Genomic DNA, 13,074 nt, shown 5'->3' on the forward strand with positions numbered 1-13,074 from the left:
TTGCTGCATGACTTGTATTAACACACCTTTATGAACATGGGATTACTGCAACTGGCTGGTGCCTAATGTACAGTATGCTGTGATGAAGGGCATGCAAGGGCTGGCATCCTGGTCATTGTGGGTTTTGATCGTTTACCTGGCCAGAAGGCCGTGGCAGTTAGTGGGCAGAATTTTCCATTCCCTTGCCAGACGATCAACAAAAGATGGCAATATGCAGGTAGGCATGTTGGCAACCCGGCACAGACTGAATGAAGACCCTTACCTGAGTGGGAGGCCAGTTGTTATGGAAGGACAGAGGGAGACAACCTGGCAGAGGTACATGCTCCCCCAACAGACTAGGTGACAGCATCCTGGGGTAATGTTACCTCTTTAGACATCTGTGAAGCATGCTAGGAACTGCAGCCCCATAGGGCAGTCTTGTCAGTTTCTGTGGGTGCCGGCAGCAGGTGTTGCAGGGATTTGTGATTCTTACTTTGTGGGGCTTGTATTTGACCCGGAAGTACTTCCAATGGGATATGCCCTAGCACAAGTAGTACCCCCGGGTCAAAGATAAAAGAGACTGTTCAACCTCATCAAGGCAGGTTGGAGTTGGGTGGAGAAAGGACAAATCTTGTCTGAGAGGAGTGGAAAAATAAATAAGACAGAAAAAGAAGAGAATATTTGTGTTTATGCAGTGACTAAGAAGCATTTGTAAGGTATTGTTTTCAATAAATCTTGTATTTGAACCCAGAACTTTTGTCTGTGTGGTTGTACCTGAGGTACTGCATTGCTCCCTAGTGGTTCACAATGCGCACATGTATTACATGTATTTGGTGCAATGGCCATGGATAAGCCAGAAACCAGGAGGACGACAAACAGAGGGCAGAGATTTAGTCCAGCATTTTAAACGTGACCAGTGAAACAGAGAATAAATATTGCTTGAAATATAAAACATCTACAATTTTGTATCTTTTATCCTTGTTAGCAGGATTTAATTTCTACATGTAATGAAGAATGGAATGAAACAAATCGCAATTGAACATTTTTTAACCCACTTGTTACAGTGGGCAGGATGATTGGGAATTCAATGTTGCAAATGTTATAGCAGGAAAAAAACAAAAGCATATCTGTGCATGGCCAAACACTGAGAACAAGCTGTATGGTGTGCCTCCTGAAGTCTAAAGACTTTGGCTGGGTGTGGGTGGTGCACTCTTACGTTGCTTTGATGTGTTATGGAAGTGTTCCAAGATATCAGCTGTAATATTACAGGTTTCCAGTTGGTTCGGTTCATAAACATTTCTGATCAGAGTTTTATAAAAAAAAATACAGTCACGGTCGAATTGCAGCTGGATCTGCACAAAAGCCAAATGAAATATTGGTTCTAAAATACAAAGGAAATGCATTAAGCAGGTACTACAAAGCTCCAAATAGAACATGAGATAAAATGCAATTTGTGACTGAACTGACTTTTATTTATTTTTATTTTTACAGTGAAGTAAAAAGTATTCACCTCCCGGAAGCTTTCACATTGTATTGTTATACAACACTGAATGACAGAGGATTTAATTTGGCCTTTTTGTCATTGGTCAACGAAAAAAGACTCTTTAATGTCAAAGTAAACAGATTAATTGCAAAGCAATCTAAATTAATTACAAATATAAAACACAAAATAATTGATCGCTTAAGTATTCACCTCCTCCAGGTCAGTATTTAATAGATGTACCATGGTGGCCATGATTCTGTGTGCACAGGTCTCTACCAGTTTTGCACATCTGGACACTAACATTTCTCCCATTCTTCTTTGCAGAAGTATTCAAGCTCTGTCTGGCTGCATGGGGATTTTGAATAACCAGCCAAAAATTCTAAATTGGATTGAGATCTCAGGGACCTCCAGCATTGTTGTTTTTAATCCATTTACGGATACAGTACAGCCTTATGCTTGGCGTCATTGTCTTGTTGGAAAACGAATCTTCTCCAAAGGCGCAGGTTTCATACAGATTGCATCACGTTTTTTTCCAGGATTTCCCTATATTATGCTGCATTCATTTTATCCTCTACCCTCACAAGTCTTCCAAGACCCTGCTACAGAAAAGCATCCCCACGTCATGATGCTGCCACCACCCCCATGCTTCACAAAATGTGTGGTGTGTTCCTTATAATGTGCAGTGTTTGCTTCTAAAAGCTCAATTTTGATCTCATCAGACCAAAGAACCTACTTCTGGCTGACTTCAGAATTTTCCAGGTGCCATGTGGCAAACTCCAGCTGAGATGTCATGTGCATTTTTCCTCTTTGTCCCTCTCCCATAAAGCTGCAACTGGTGACGCACACAGACAATGTTGTTGTCTGCACTGTCTTTCCAACCTCAGCCACTACAGCTTGCAACTCATGCAGAGTTATCACAAGTCTCTTGGTGGTCTCCCTTGCTAGTATTCTTTTTGCATGATCACTAAGTTTATGTGGACGGGTTGCTGTTGGCAGATTTATAGCTGTGCCATACTCCTTTCATTAATGGTTTATTGAACAGGACTTCAAGGTATATCCTGTGACTTGGATCATCCATTACCTGACTTATGCTTTTTCAATCGCCTTTTCACAGAGTTGCTAGGAGTGTTCCTTTGTCTTCATTGTGTAGATCAGGCCACCATACTGACTCACCACAAGTTGGACCTTCCAGATAAGGTGCATTTCTACTACAATTAATTGAAACCTCACACAGATTATCTCCATTGAACGAATTATGCCTACAACCAGTTGGCTGCACCAGTCCTGACAAAGGTGTGTCCTATTAAACAGGGTGAATACTTATGTGATCAATTGTTTTGTGTTTTATATTTGTTATGAATTTAGATCAAGTTGCAAGGATCTGTTTTCATATTGAAACTGTTGATCAGTGTCAGAAAAGCCAAAATAAATCCACTGTGACTCAATGTTACATAAAAATAGGCACTGTATAACCAAGTGAGGTAAGAGGCAAGTGTTGCAATGTCACAACACAGGTAATTCAGTTGATAAAGTTATATCCACATTATCCCACTACTGACCAGATGGGAAGGCCATTCATGCCATACTGGGGCACTCTTATTTCTCATTGGAAGCAACAGATGCATTCATTTCCACCAGCACAGAAGACATCAGCTGGCTAAATTACTAACATTCTTAAGTCAAATGGAGGCTAATTTTCACAAAAAAACAAAACATCTAGGGCAACTGCAAAGCAGACAGAATATCTCTGGATATCTGACTCAATAAAAAAGGATGACCCTGAAATTAGAGAGATCGGTGCATCAAGGTCTGCGACCTGAGAAGCCAGACAGCTCTCTGCTTTTATAAAGTCATTAAGGCCCATATTACCTGTTTCTGGTATTCAAGCACTTACTTACAAGGCCTTTGCTAATATATGGGGGGTCACATGCCCTTTAACTGTCTGATTTATGACAATCCTGAACTGTGAACATCAATTTTACACCAGTTTTACATCCCTTTTGTCATTTATGGAGTATGTTTTAATTTATGATGTTAAACAGACACACATGAGCTCTAAAACCAGGCCTTTTCTGGCAGACTCAAGATTTTAGAAAAGTCGGCAATAAAAACTCCTTGCTTTACAAAACTGGAACAATGTCTCCTGATTAATATGTTATGATTGAGATAATATGTACCGTACTATAAAACATTTTGCACAATGAACCAGCCTACAGTAAACTAGTAGCAAGACAACAAGGTGTTAGAAATTAACTTTATAGAGCCTTAAAACATTCCTGGACACCTTTTTTTGCTAGCTGTTAACTTAGAGCAGATAATAACAAAAACTTAACTTGGAAAGAAATCTATAGCATACAACTAAAGAATCTATAACCTGTAGTGAAAGTATGTAAATGAAAACAAAGTAAAAATATATTGGTTCCATCGGTGCCTTCTCTCTCTAAAACCACAAGGGAACTGTGATAAATAAATCTGATCAGATTTCTTTCAAAAAATGAGGTGCATTTGTTCAGTGTCTCGCACCACATAGAGATGACTACTATATTATAAATTAAAACCTAACCTGAATGTTTTTGACAAAATCAACCTAATCATTTTCACAACTCTTAACAAGCCTGCCCCTTCCATTATAAAAGCACTTCCTTAATTTGGCTGCATTTTTCTGGCATCATTTTCCCAGTTCCCACTTCAGTTTGTTGATTTCATGTAAATTTCCGGTCAAACTCTTGGAAGAAATATGAAATAGCTGTTGCTGTGCTATTTGGTCCACATAAAAAATTACTAAAGATAAGCTTTATTTTTTTGTGTGTGTGAAAATAAACCACAAGCTAAACACATTAAAAGAATTTTGTATGGCTCCAAATACAATTCAGTGCCGAAAATGCCACATCTAGCTAACCAAAATATGTCTTTTTGTAATTCGAACTGAGATAAAAGGCCAACATTATATCCTAAGTTGGAGACTTTAGCTAACACTGTTTACTTCAAACTGTCCAACTGGGAACTCCTACTTAGGCCATTCACGGTAAATTTCCCACCGGTATGCTCATATTCCCCATCTACCCAATGGCACGTGAATGAAGCAGTTGACTAACACTAAAATGTAGACACACTATGGCCTATTTGTGATTTCAGTTTGAGCAAAATAAATGTGTAAACATTCAAGCAACTCTTGATTTTAAACAATGAGTGTTTTCATTTTGGGTATGACAGTATAAGAGAGAAACTGTATTTTCACCTTTGAACTTTGGTGATGATGTCCAGCCTGAATGTGTGTGTATATCATTTATCTACAACAGAGCAAGACCCTGATTTGCATGTTTATTGATGGAGATAAGCTTTTTTTCCTCCTCCATGAACTTTGAAAGGCTGAAGTTGTCCATGCCCTGAAAAGCAGGTTCATCACTATCACTATATCATTATATATAATTATATAACATTGAAGTAACATTGATTTTAGACAATAAATGGTTTCTTTTTGGGTGTTACAGCAGTGCTGCGGTTGCTACAGCTGTCTTCCAGCTCCACTGGTTTGGGTTCTTTGGTCATGGGGTCCAGTGATTCCCCCAACCCCATGTACCATTGATAGTGACTCCAACTTTGGCCTTGTATAAGTGGGAATGTGTGTGTTTTTCTCAGTGATGGATCTGAAGCTACACTGACAGGCCCCAGTCACTGTGAAATGTCAACAAAATTAAGCATGTTCAGTAATGGATAATGTTTTGTTTTTGGCTATCGTAATGTAATAATGGACGTATATGTCACACAGGGACAAGTTAAAAACCATTGCATTGTTAAAATCCATCCATCTATATTAATCTTGCTGTGTGATCCTCCTTTGATGGAGTTTGAAAGGGACTCATGATAGATGAATGACATTAGGTCTAGAGCTAGTACTGGCTAAGAACTCTTTAGAGATGACTGTGTTTGCAACTCAATTCAATAGCTGAGCCTCAACATAAAAGAACCACATAAGTATAAAAAAAAACAACAAATACATTTTGAGGATTTAATCAATAAGATCTGCAGCATGCTGGTTTATACCGCACGAGTTCCTGCCATTCAGTACAGGTAATGCAATCAGACTCTTTATGAATGCACAGAACAGAATGCTTTTCCATTAGGAAATAATGTGGATAGTTGCTTATTTTATTTAAAAAAGTGGTTAATGTTACAGAGATAGAGATGAGCTGCATTACCGAGCATCTGCAAAAGGATAAAAGAGAACATGTAAAGGACAAGAAGAATAGAAATAACAGGGAAAGTGTTTTAACCTTTGAAATCTGGTGATGATGTCCAGCCTGAAAGTGTGTGTACTTTCAGTCTACAACAGAGCGAGACCCTGACTTGTACATTAATGATGGAGATCAACTTGGGGTGGAACCACACCCCAAACCCCAGATACTACTACACAAGGTCAGTCCCGAGTTCAACCAAAGGTTATTCTATTGGTTAACAGTACCTCAGTAGTACACAATTCAGTCCTTTCCAATCCTTTTCTTTTTTCCTCCACTCTTCCAGGTAAACGTTGTCCAGCTCCTATCCCAACTCCAACTTGCCAGGTCAAGTGGAGGGCTCTCTTTAAAAACTCGACCTGAGAGTTCTTCCAGGTCACCCAAGAAGCAACTCCAGGTCAGATAGCACTACAATGGTTCTTATGCAATCAGTATCTGACAGCTCTCCATGGCAGTCCACACACAACCCTAAAGGGCAGCTCAATGGCACCACAACTCCCCTGCTGCCCTGAAGGTATGTCTAATGGGGCTTAGCAGATGGGATGCTGCCATCCATAGCAGGCAGACACCAAAGCCTCTCCAGTATGTCCTTCTGTGGCTGCTAGGAGGCCAGCCTCAGTGTAGCTGCAGCTACGCCATCCTTCCGTAACCACATCCTGGCATGGAAGGGGAGTGTTGTAGTTCCCTTGCTGACTTTCTTTTATCAAGGCATCCTGACTGGACGAGGGAGCAGGGTCCATTCTGACTGGGATGCTGATCTGTCCCTCAAAAAGGAAAGGACTTTTAATCTTTTTAAATGGCTTGCCCAACTATTGTTCTAGCACATAAATCTATGAAAACAGAAGGAGAGATGAATAATGGACAGTAGAACCAAATCAAATTAGTTGTTAATTCTTAATATGTTTAAAGAAACAGTAGTACAATGCCCAAAATATTTACCAGTTATATTTTTATAGCCTACCAATATAAAACCTTTCAAAAGATTATCTATAAAATATACTGAAAAAAAATTCAGCTTGTAAAACTGGTTTTATTAATCCACTGTGAAAATGGAGGACTACTTGTGCATTTTACAGAAAAAAACTGAACTGCCAGCAGCCTTGTTCCATCCCTCTGTTTTTTGTGCTACTGTATCTACATGTCATTTACAATTGTGAAACAAACTGCTTTTCACTTTCTGCTCTCTTACCTTAAACATTTATAGACACAGTTTTCTATCTTCTAAATGATTACACATTGATAATTTATGTGGAGGCGTATTTAACCAGTTGCCAGTTTTCTTTATTTCATTTGACTGACAAATTTGTTTCTCATTCGCTTTTTGTTATGAAAAGAAAGAGCAGGTAAATGAAGCTATCCTTTTGGAGTATAATGATAATCAGTAATTTAAAGTAGGTGGGTGAAATGGAATTGCGTGTAGTACACAAAACAAAGCGAGTCACAGCATACCATAGGCCTTCACTTGCTGGCGCAGTTTCAGCTGTGAAGGCGAGTAGTTGCCTAGAAACACTATGGGTTGTAATTTATCCTGCTCAGTTGCTGGACACCACAGGCAATTCACAATGAAAAATTGGGGTTATAGGCTGAATCTGCAGCTTATTTTAGACTAATAGCCAAGGGAGCACATTGATAAGAATGCTTATAATTTCTGAAATAAATATGCTACTTAGACCCAATTACCATTAATAAATGCATCATTTGTTTTAAGATTACATGAACTGCACCCTTTCCCAATCTCCTCCATGTTCTTGTAACTTTTTTTTTTCCTTCTGATGTGTTATATTGTATGTCGTTGGTGCAAACAGGACTATGAATGTAAGACATTAAAAGTGGCATCATTGAAACTCCATCCCGCTATTTTTGCGGGAGACATGGTGTAACCTTTACACCATATATCCACTGATAATACAGAATTTGGTAAGTGTGACTAATTCTTTACTTATTTTTTTTTATTTATTTGCTTAATTGGCTGACGCCTTTATCCAAGGTGATTTACAACATTTGAGATACAATTGGTTATGCTTTTTTTGTTTTTCTAACTGAAGCACAGGCAAGTGAAGTGAATAGCTCATGGTCACATATGGTGTCAGTAGTGGGATTTGAACCCACAACCTCAGGGTTTGAAGTCCAAAATACAAAACTCTACACCATATTGCCTGACTTGTCCTTATTAAAGATTTGAATTTAAGATTTTTTTCTTTATTAAAGCTATATTATTATATGACAACTATTTACAGCGCTAATCACATCCAAATCTCCTTCCTGCAACACAGTTCCCAGCCTAGCTGTTGAAGTCACAACCACCTTTTTTTATTGACTCATGGAAGCTGCCCTACATGTACATTATGAAGCCTGGCTTTATGTAATTTTGGAGTTATGCCTCTGTATTAAAAATAAACTAATAAGAATTTTCAGATATGGTTATTGTCTGTGTGGAGTTTGCATGTTCTCTCTTTGCCTGTGTTTCCTTTGGTGTATTCTAGTTTTTCTACCATGTGCCTTCGAATGTATGTGTCAGATTTGGTGGATGCCTCCTGGTTTGCTCAAGAAACAGTATGTATGTGTGTGTGGAACTGGACTTGTGCCGGGCTGATGTCCTGTCTAGGGCTCTTTTTGCCTTGTCACTGGATCAACTGGTATAGACTCCAAACACCCATGACCCTGACTTGGACTAAGCAGGATTAACAATGTTGTCTCTAAAATTGTGTGCAGATAACTTCATTCTGATGGTAAGTATCATAGAAGAAAAGACATAGAAGACAAGAGTAACTAGACTGATTCCGGGACTACAGCAGATGAGTTATGAGGAAAGATTAAAAGAACTGAGCCTTAGTTTCTCTCTGAAATCTTTCCTTCCATTCATCCATGTAAAGGTTATTATTGCATGAGCAGGTAGTGCTAATTATATTGGAACTTCTCTCAAGTTTTTAGGTATTGAGAGCATCAAAGAGCAAGTGGTATGGAAATGGGTTAAGGGCAACATCAGAATAGTTGTTTTGTGTTTTCAATTAATTAAATGAAGTTACATATTTTATTACATTCTTGTTTTTCATGGTGCCAGACAGTAGTGATGTGTGAATTTCAATGTACTCTGTACATGTGACAGTACTACTACACTACTGCTACTCCTACTGCTGTTTTTGTATTTAAAATGAAGACATTCAAATATTTTTTTTTCAAGATTGAAAATAAATAATATAGAGGATTTATTACCTGCTCTTTTATAAAAACAGGATTCAGATTATAATAATCATATTAAGCACCTTGAGCATGGGAAAGGCACTAGATAAATAAAAAGTATTATGACTGTTGTTATTATATTGTAAAACATAGGTTCTTAAACTATGGGTCATAACCCATTTTGTGTTGCATGCTGTCTGAATGTGGGTCGCACAGAGTCACGATGGTACTCATTGGGAAAGGGTTGTGTACAGTTTGCAGAGTGTCTCATGATGGGTCATCGTGGACAGTTTAAGTAAACTGCATTGCTCTGTTATGACCTGCGGTGGTGATCTTCCAAGGAGGAAACCTCCACCCCAGGATGACTGTTAGCAGAGATTCTCTAAGGGGAAGACCAAGACTAACCCCAACCCCTGGATGACTGTCGGCGGTGATTCTGGGCTTTGAAAACACAAAGAAGGCAAGATGGGGTAGCGAGAAAAAAAAAGTCTAAGAAACACTGTCCTAAAATGTATCAAATAAGTAGTGACTGAATGAATGAGATCATGAATGACAGCAGCTGAAAGGACACTCCTGCACACTACTGGTGGGCTTGCTCTCCATGATAGGGTGAAGGAGGTTGAAATAACCCCGCTACTTGTCCAGATTGCTATGGGACAGTTGAAATTGTTTGGGCATGTAATTAGGATGCCCTTTGGGTGTCTCTCGCAAGGAGTATACTATCAACGATTCAATGGGAGCTGACCCAAGACATGAGCTTTCAGCTGGATTGGGAGCAACTGAGAATTTCCCAGGACATACTGCAGACTGTTGCTGACAATAGGTTGGCTTGGTCATTCCAACATCATGGCAGGTTGCCACTATGACCCTCAATAGAAAAAGCGGAGAAAAAGTAATGTGACAGTTCAAATAAATAAATCGATTTAATGAAGTATACAGTACCTTATCAGGGAATGAGGGGCACATGATGGAAATATTTTTCATAACACAATATAAACACATTTTTATGAAATTTAAAAACCTGAAAACATACAGAAATATATCTATACTGAATAAGCCAAAACAGAGCACTACAATTAAATACTTTTGTTTTCATATCCAGCACAAATGGAATATTTAGAGTATCATTGGGAAGATGTCTGCACATTGTAAAACTGATGACAAAATTAAATAGGAAATTCACTTCATTCAATTTTAGTGTTACAGGGAGCTAAACCTATCCTGGCAGCATCAGACGCAAGACAAAAACCAACAAAGGAGAGAAGTTCCCCAGAATCAAATTACTGTAGTGCTCACATGTTCAGAATGTGGCAAGACACAAGCAGAAGAGCCCACAGATGGCGACCAAAACGGGATTAGAACCCAATTTCATGGAGTTGAGAGCCAACAGCACTGATAGCATAAAAACTGAAATTAATTCCAGAACAGCCTTTATGAAATGATGAATTGGATTTATCAAATCCAAAATGAAGATGGATATCAGTCAAAAAACTCTACCTTAATGTACAAACTGAAGAGACAGAATATTGAAAGGTTTTTCTGCTAAATTTATAATATTTATGTAAGAGAAAATAAAAAAATAACTGTAAATATGTATTTTATAATATATAGAAAATGTTTTAATATTTTAGCATTTATTGAAAGGAAGATATCACAGTGTCTTTCTTTTACAGGAAAGCGCACATGGCTACATGGAAACATTCCTTGGCACTAACTAAACAAAGAAACTGAAGATAATTTACATTCTGGCAATGTGTAAAAATGCCACAGAAAACTGTGCAAAATTTCCCTTTTATAACATAAAATATGCAAACAATCTTAAAAAAATGTCTACATTGGAAACAGAAAAAAGAAAGAAAAAATTCTTAATATCCATGAATGAAGCTGCAACAAAACATAAGAAATCTGTATTTCATAGCATAAAAATGAAGCTGCAAAAGATTCATAATATATAAAGAAGTAGAAGATCATTTGGAAACATTTGCTGGCGAAGAAAATGAAGACGCAGCAGTACACAAACAGCTCTTTGTTGTTTTAATAGGCCACATTTTATGGCGCTTGGCCCCTGCCTTCTGAACAGCTGTGTGTGATTCAGAGCTGCTTCAGAAAAGGCTCTTGGATGATTGCTGGCAGGACATTTTGAGCCCTCAAGGGCAGACGTCCTTAATTCACACAACAAGGGGATCGCATTTCAGAACAGCAAACCCCCTGCAACACAAGTTGCTTTAAACCACAGCAATTCAAATTACAGTGCTGCTCGGGGCAGTAAGAAAGGTTTGCTTCTGCTGCTGGAGTCTGTCAAAAGGCACAGGCTACTGTGGTAGGACAGCATTGTCATTTGCACTCCTCTGTGACGACTCCTTAGAAAAGATTTTGGAAAGTGCTGAACAATAGTGAAACCCTAAGGAATGAAGCCTGGCCTAAAATATACAGGAATTACTTTACAGCATGAGAGGAAATTTTTTCAGACATTTCATACTTTAAATTGAAAAAATGTGGCTAGATGCTCAGATACAACTAACAGGATAGCACTGGATTTGCTGTTCCATATAATTCGTACAGGATGCCCTCCCCTGCGCATGGAGTAGCAACACTAATAAAACAAATGAACAAAAGCTACAGTATATTTCATCCGGTTAATATTCTGAATTGTATTAGTTTAACTTACACATTAAAGAAAATGAGTAAAGAAAAAATATAAAGGTTATCATTTTTGCATTAAAATATGCCAAAAATCTTGGATAAAATCATTATCACACATCATTGGAATTCAGTTGATTTTGATGAGGACTTTGGTGGACCCCTTACTCCACCTATATTATGCTGCATTTACATTTTAACTAATTTTTTAGATGTTTGAACTTCTAACGTGACATACAGTAACAGCTGTGATTCTTCTTCATCTGTACTCTGCCAATATGGCCACGAAAAAAATAACAATCTGTGGATGTTAGGAAGAAAAATCATCCCCAAATATAAAACAAACTTCAAAACCACAAATCCTCTTCTAAAGACCTTTGGATTTCTGCTTATATAGTTTACAATGATAAAAAAAAAAGTTTTTCAGCTCTGGGAAGCCCTCCCAGGAAGTTAGCCTAAAAGGAAAATTGACCACAGATTGTGTTAACATGTCTGACTTCCAAAGATCTAAAGGCTGACCTGGTCAGATCTGGGGCAAAGTGATCTGAAAATAGGTAGTGAAATGAATGCATCCTAAACACTGAAAAATTAAAGTGATTTGCACTTAGTGCATTGGTAAAAGTTTAGTAGAAAGACACAGCAAGCTAGATGATGCTGACAGGGAAGTATTTAGAGGTGGTTATTCTTTCGAAAAGATGTGCAATTAAGTGCTAGGTCTTTTTTTACTTACTATTCAAAATGCTACATTTTCTTTACTAATTCTTTTTTCATGACACTAATAAAAGCAAGATTAGCATCATTGTACATGTGTCTGTTAATTTTACAATTTAAGGTAGCAATTATTAGAATGATTATAAACTTACACAGAAATAAAGAAATAACGTACCTACTTAGAATGGGAATTGTCTTGGATGTATTAAAATGAATACTTTGGATATAAAAAGAAGAATAAACCTTTTTTTATATCTTATACAAAGTATTTCAATTCACTTCAGTAATATATTGCAATTTATTATTTCCTTTTTTAATTGGAATAGTTTTAATATTAGAATCATATTCATATAGACAAAAGTGTACAAATCTATTACGCGTAATACAAAAAAAGACTCAATTTCACTTAAATCTTTTTAATTGTGAAAAATGGACTTCATGTGTCTCAACTTTCTGCACAGTGAGGATACGTGGAATTTTATTAACCTTAGTTCTGGGTGAGTTGCTGTGAGATAAGCCTATGTTTCTAGTATAGTCATCAACCAATAATCAAGAGTAGAATGTTTCAAATTTTAAATACATGATTTAAATATATATAAATATGTTTTAAAAACTGTGATGGCTCTGCACATACAAACTGATAATAAGATGCTGTGTTCACAATACATTTTTTGTGAAAATTAAAAAAAAATAAGTTATAATTTTTGAAAACTGTTTAGCTCTCACATACTGTTAGAAGTTATGTATTAACCATGCTGAGAAAACCTTCCTGTGATGCTCCACACCATCTTCTTTTTTCTTTTACAGTTTTTTTTTTGTTTGTTTTTGCCTTTTGTTGCAGCTTAT

The 13,074-nt window shown here is 37.4% G+C and overlaps 1 protein-coding gene across 2 annotated transcripts in view; it reads right to left on the reverse strand.

Annotated features, from left to right (window-relative positions):
- nxn (nucleoredoxin) overlaps positions 1–13,074 on the reverse strand; it is a 337,134-nt gene that overhangs the window by 35,630 nt on the left and 288,430 nt on the right. The gene's annotated exons all lie outside the window — the stretch shown is intronic.

Source organism: Erpetoichthys calabaricus, chromosome 8 (genome assembly GCF_900747795.2).
Source record: "Erpetoichthys calabaricus chromosome 8, fErpCal1.3, whole genome shotgun sequence".
In the NCBI taxonomy this organism is placed as follows: domain Eukaryota; kingdom Metazoa; phylum Chordata; class Cladistia; order Polypteriformes; family Polypteridae; genus Erpetoichthys; species Erpetoichthys calabaricus.